Consider the following 5,718-nt stretch of genomic DNA (forward strand, 5'->3'; position numbering starts at 1 on the left):
TTTTATATGGTAACTAATCTGATGGTTTTATGTGGGTGGTGAAGCGAAAAGGCAGGTGGGATGGGAGACGAAAAAAACCAGCGAAATAAAACGGTTGAAAGTGGTGGGACGAAAATAAACCGGACGAAAAAAACCAGTCGAAAAAAACCAGACGAAAGTGGGGGGACTATTCAACCAACTCGTCCATTAGGAGTAGAGATTTCGTCCCACCATTTTCGTCTGGTTTTTTCGTGGGTTTTTTTCCGTAGGTTTTTTTCGTCCGGTGCTCCCTGTTGGTTTTCCCCCTCATCGCTCGATCCAACTCCTCCCTCTCCCTCGGTCTCGCCTCTCCTATCGCTCGATGTCGCTCGGTCCTCTCGGGGTTCGCTGCCCGCCGCCGTACCCCGCCGCCCTGCTCCGCTGTTGCCCCTCCCACCGCCTGCCTCGCCCCTGCTCTAGGGTTCGCCGCCCGCCGCCGGCCCCCGCCGCCCTGCTTCGCTGTTGCCCGTCCCTCCGCCTGCCTCGCCCCCCTCCCCTACACTCACCCCTGCCCGATCTGGATCTGGATGAGGCGTTGCCTCCCGTTCCTCTCATCGTGTCCCTTGTGCCTGCCATGGAAGAAGGGAGGAATAAGGGGAGGGAGAGCAAGGAGGAGGAGGAGGAGGAGGAGGAGGAGGAGGAGGAGGAGGAAGAAGAAGCTTCTCTGTAGAATCAGCCGATCGAGCGGGGCTCTTGATCTTGGCTAGCGAGAATGCGGCAGATCTCGTCGATGCTGCAGGGCCTGGCCCGTTCCATGTCTCTGGAAAAGGAGATGAAGGTGGAGGAGGAGCACCAGGGGACGGTGCTGCGATCGTCGGGGACGCTCTGGGATGAGGGCTCCGAGACGTTCACCGCCGCATGCTCCCGCCACGGCGAGAAGGGCACCAACCAGGACACCTCCATCGTCTGTGAGGTGAGTTTGCCGCTACCCTGCTTCTTCCGTGCTTGCTCTCTGTTGCATGAGAATGATTTTTTACGCTGGTTATCACAACATATTACCGGTGGCGTGTAGTAGTCAAGATCAGCAACACCACGTACTCCGCACGAGCTTCTTGCCACACAATTTAATTCCCGCGTTTCAAACACAAATTTCTGCTACTCGAGAGGCAGAAGAGGTTTTAATTGTGGCCAAGACGAGCCGGCGACATGGTCTCTGTTCCACAGAAAATGGTGAGGGTACGTACAGCGTTGGGACTTGGGACTGGTCGCTGGCTTCTTCTTCTCATTTCTGGCCACAGAAGAAATGAAACAGTTTTCAAGTGCTTGCCTTGCGTGTGCACGAAATAGAATAGAGACTGGATCCCGTCTCCCTCCGTTGTTCACCTAACCATTTCTCTGATATTTTTGTGAGTGAGATGGTTCAGTTCGGTTTTGTTAGGCCATTCATTCACCAGATTACGTGTTGCCTCTTGGGACGATCCTGGATCATGTTGCTCACAAGTTTCTTGGATACGGCGCTTGGCTTTTGCCTCTAGGGGTTTCAGTCCGAAGGAGTAGTATCTGCCAAAAAAAGGGATGGTACGTGTCTTGATTTGCCGGAGCAAAAAGGTTTTGAGTTTCTTGGTATCTGAATCCAAAGTTGCTTTGGACAGTTAAACGCCTAAAACTTACTGATTGTGATGGGAGAAAACTTGAATTACGTATGTAAAAATGTTATTTCCAACATCTTCATAGTAGGATAAAATTTGCTGATCGTTTTTCAGACTGCAAAAATCATTGTATTTCATAAATACTCCATGTGAGATGTGACTACCCATTTTTTTGTTGGATAAAAAACAGACAGTAACCTTGTTCTCAATTTCTCATGTCGCTCTCTTCTCTGTCCAGGGATATGGGTGCCAGGACGACACCATCTTCTGCGTCGTCTTCGACGGGCACGGCCAGTGGGGCCACTACGTCGCCAAGGCCGTCCGGGAGTCGCTGCCGCAGTTGCTTCTGTGCCGCTGGCAGGAGGCCGTCACGCAGGCGTCGCTCATCGACGGCGAGAAGAGGCTTAGCGACTGCCAATTCGACCTCCTGAGGCAGTCCTACCTGGCCGCCGCCGCCGCCGTGGACGAGGAGCTCCGCCGGAGCCGGTGCCTCGACGCCGTCAACAGCGGCTGCACGGCTCTGTCCATCATGAAGCTGGGCGACCTGATGGTGGTCGCGAACGTCGGCGACTCGCGGGCCGTCATTGCGACCATGTCGGACGACGGGGACGTCACGGCCGTCCAGCTCACCGTCGACTTCAAGCCCAACTTACCCCGTAAGTCGTCGTGACAAGACTAGAACACGGACAATCCATTCCTGATACGGCCATTGCTCACCCACGTTCGAATCTGAATCACAGAGGAGAAGGCGCGCATCATGCAGTGCGAGGGCCGCGTGCACTGCCACGACGACGAGCCCGGCATGCACTGGGTGTGGGTGCCCCACCGGGAGGCGCCGGAGCTGGCCATGTCGCACGCGTTCGGCGACTACTACGTCAAGGACTACGGCGTCATCTCGGCGCCGGAGGTGACGCAGAGGAGGATCACCGCCCGGGACCAGTTCGTCGTCATGCCTGGCCACCGACGGGGTAAGCGACAGATTCTCGCACAGTCACAAAGTATTTTTATGATGTGCCCAAATGATTATGGACCGTACATGGATAATGATCTAATGGCTAGGATGATGCATCATTTGATAATTCAAGAAAAGGTCATGTCTTTACAGAAATGTTCAATCTCCCCTCAGTTTGAACTTGTAAGGTGTACTAATTTTTTAAAAATTCAACCTTACCTAATTTTGACCAAGTTTGTAGAATAAAACATAAATATCTACTATAGAAAATCAGTATTAGATTCATGATGAAGTATATTTCCATATTTGATTTATTTAGGGGCTGTTCGAAAGCCTCCACGCCCTCGCCACGGAGCGGAGCGGACCGAGCGACCTTCTGGCCACTCCGTAGATTATAGTTGCATGCCACTCCGCTCCGGAGCGGACCTGCGGAGTGGGAGTGAGTCCAAACAGGCCTTTAGTATTGTAGGTGTTAGATGTATTTTGCTACAGATTTTATCAAACATAGGCAACTTTGACTTTTGAAAATTTAATTCACCTTATATTTTGACAGACATGGAGTGGTAATTGCTGGGACCAGATCCATGCACCATCATCTGAAACCCATGTATTCATGAGGTGTGATGTTAATTTTAACAAATCTGCCCATGGACAGGACCTCGATACCATGATTCACAGACCAACCCACATAGAATTTCTGTAGACTGACATATACGCCGAGTTCATCTTGTGGTATGTCCCTGACCTTTTCTGATGACAATGCTCTTAGTTGGGATGCCATCAGGCTCCAAACCAAACCAAAGCAAACCTGGGAGCACTTTACTTACCACTAAATTAAGATAATTTTTGCATAAGGTTTTCTCGTAATTCGTTACCAAGATGGGTAGCACTGTATAGTTTCCTAGCAGCAACATTTGGCCAGCTTCTTAGATTTTATCTACATGAATAGTAGATTTGCTCATTTTGATTTATAACATTGTAAATGATCACCTCAGCTGCCAGATTAACATAATGGAACGTCGTCAGGGGTATTTGAAGGTTGCCAGTTTAGGTGGGCCAAACAGCCATTGCGCTGAGGTCAAAATAAGCATGACACCAGTTTGATTCTTTTAGGGGTCACCTACATGGTGAAAGATGCTCAGGCACACATCATTGTTGGGTTTTCCCATGTCATGTCATACTTGGTCTGTAACTGAATCTTGAGAATTCATTTGTATGACTTGATGTACAAACGTGTTATTCATAATGAAAATAATATCATTGTATGTGCTTAAAATATTATGTCATAATTCTGTAAAAAAAATGGCATCTTCTACTAGATAAAGAAGTGATAACGGTAAAAAAAAAATCTTTGGGCAGGCTCCATGTGTAGGAGGTTGGAACATTTAGATATTAGGAAGTGTGCATTAATTCTCCTGATGGAAAATCGCCCAGCTAGGGAATGAGAATAGCGACACTAAATCGAGATTTTTGATGTGTTTGTATTTAAAACAAGATAAGGGCAAGATAATAAAAATTGATGTATGTTTTGATAAAGGTTTAAAGAACTACGGATAACAATGTCGCCACACTATCGATACACACATGCACTCACATACATGGATGGGTATCATCACTATCCTAAACATTGAACTATTGGCTGGTTTGAATAACATTTGGTTTATCAGCCAATAACATATTATTGCGTTTGATAGTATGATTTATGTTAGTTGATTGTAAAAAAAAAGACGCATGTTCTTTTAGACGGCATTGTTCTCGGTTATTTTAGCTTTATGAATTGCATCTTAAATTTTAGACGGCATTGTTCTCAGATTATCTATTTTAGCTTTTCTTTCTCCTCAGGCACCCGGAGTCGCGCGACGATCTCACCGTCCTCCTCTTCCACATCGTCCTCGGCTGCAAGTTCGTCGCCTCTCAACGAGACCGGCAAGGCTAAGCTCATCGGCCTCTCAGTTCAGAGTAACGTCCAGGCAAGCCATTCATCCTGTTTCCTCTCTTCGTCACAGTTGCTCTTCTGTGAGAATGGTGCTATGATGATGATTGCCTATTTGCTTTGGCGTGGGTTCATCAGGTGGAGGAGCAGAAGAAGCTAGACGTGCTCTCCGATGAGGTGTTGGTCAATGCCCTTGTCAGCAGCGGCCGCATCGTATGAATTTTCTCTCATCTCGGTTCTTTTTATTTTTGAACAAGATCATTGGTTCCATTCTGTTTTGTGACACCGCTCTGCGAACGACCTCATATATGCAGTGTGTTCTTGTGTCCGAGGAGGACGAGGAGGCTTCATTCATGGACCGAAAGCACCGTGGGAAGTGTGTAGAAAACTTACACTACATATGCTCTGCTCATCAGAGCTATTCCACAATTTTGTCCCCACTTATACCTTTTTACACTTTATATGTGTAGCTTCTTTCAATTTTTTAAGACACTGTTTTTTGTTTTTTAAGTCTTCATGTGTGCAAAATTACTTCTGCGGTGAGCCGACATCTGGTGAGCTTGACGAGTACTTCCTGACGGTTGATGTCCTGGAGAACTATGGATTTCTGTAGAAGAAAAAAACTAGAGTATCTTCGGGCTATATCCCTGTTTGATCTATAAATGTTCGGCAAAATAACTTTTCTTATCAAAATGTGTGGACATTTTCTTATAAGATCACAATTTTTTATCTGGTTATGTGCAAGTTCATGTAAGGAGAGCAAGGATCCCTGGGAGATGCTACTCTAATTTTTTGCCATTAAGATGACACTATTGATCACAATCTTGTTATGGCCGAAACAATTGCCTTGGATCATAATTTTTTTGAGTTAATTAACAGGGATATAATGCCAATCAATTGAAGCACACTTTGTTATTAGTACAATGCAGATTGATTGTACAATTTGTGAGTAAGAGAACATTTAGATGGAAGTGGTGGTAACAGAATAGGTGTGACAGCCTGGTTTTTGCCCTCTCTCGTTTGCTTGATTTTCATTTGGAGTCAATTTGAAATTTGGAATTTTTGAATCTTTTCATATGGACTTAAACAGTTGGGTACCCTTGGCTTTCACCCAAGTGCTTCATTTCCCTCCCTAATCATCATTCCCCTTCTGATCCACCCCAAAATAATCTTTGGAATATTTTTCTTAAATAAAAAATATTCATTTTTCTCTCAAAAACCGTAGC

General features: G+C 46.4%; 1 pseudogene; it reads left to right on the forward strand.

Moving 5' to 3' along the window:
* Nucleotides 1–293: 293 nt before the first annotated feature.
* LOC123145926 (probable protein phosphatase 2C 48) lies at nt 294–5,040 on the forward strand (annotated as a pseudogene).
* Nucleotides 5,041–5,718: the final 678 nt, after the last annotated feature.

This window comes from Triticum aestivum, chromosome 6D (genome assembly GCF_018294505.1).
Source record: "Triticum aestivum cultivar Chinese Spring chromosome 6D, IWGSC CS RefSeq v2.1, whole genome shotgun sequence".
Taxonomy (NCBI): domain Eukaryota; kingdom Viridiplantae; phylum Streptophyta; class Magnoliopsida; order Poales; family Poaceae; genus Triticum; species Triticum aestivum.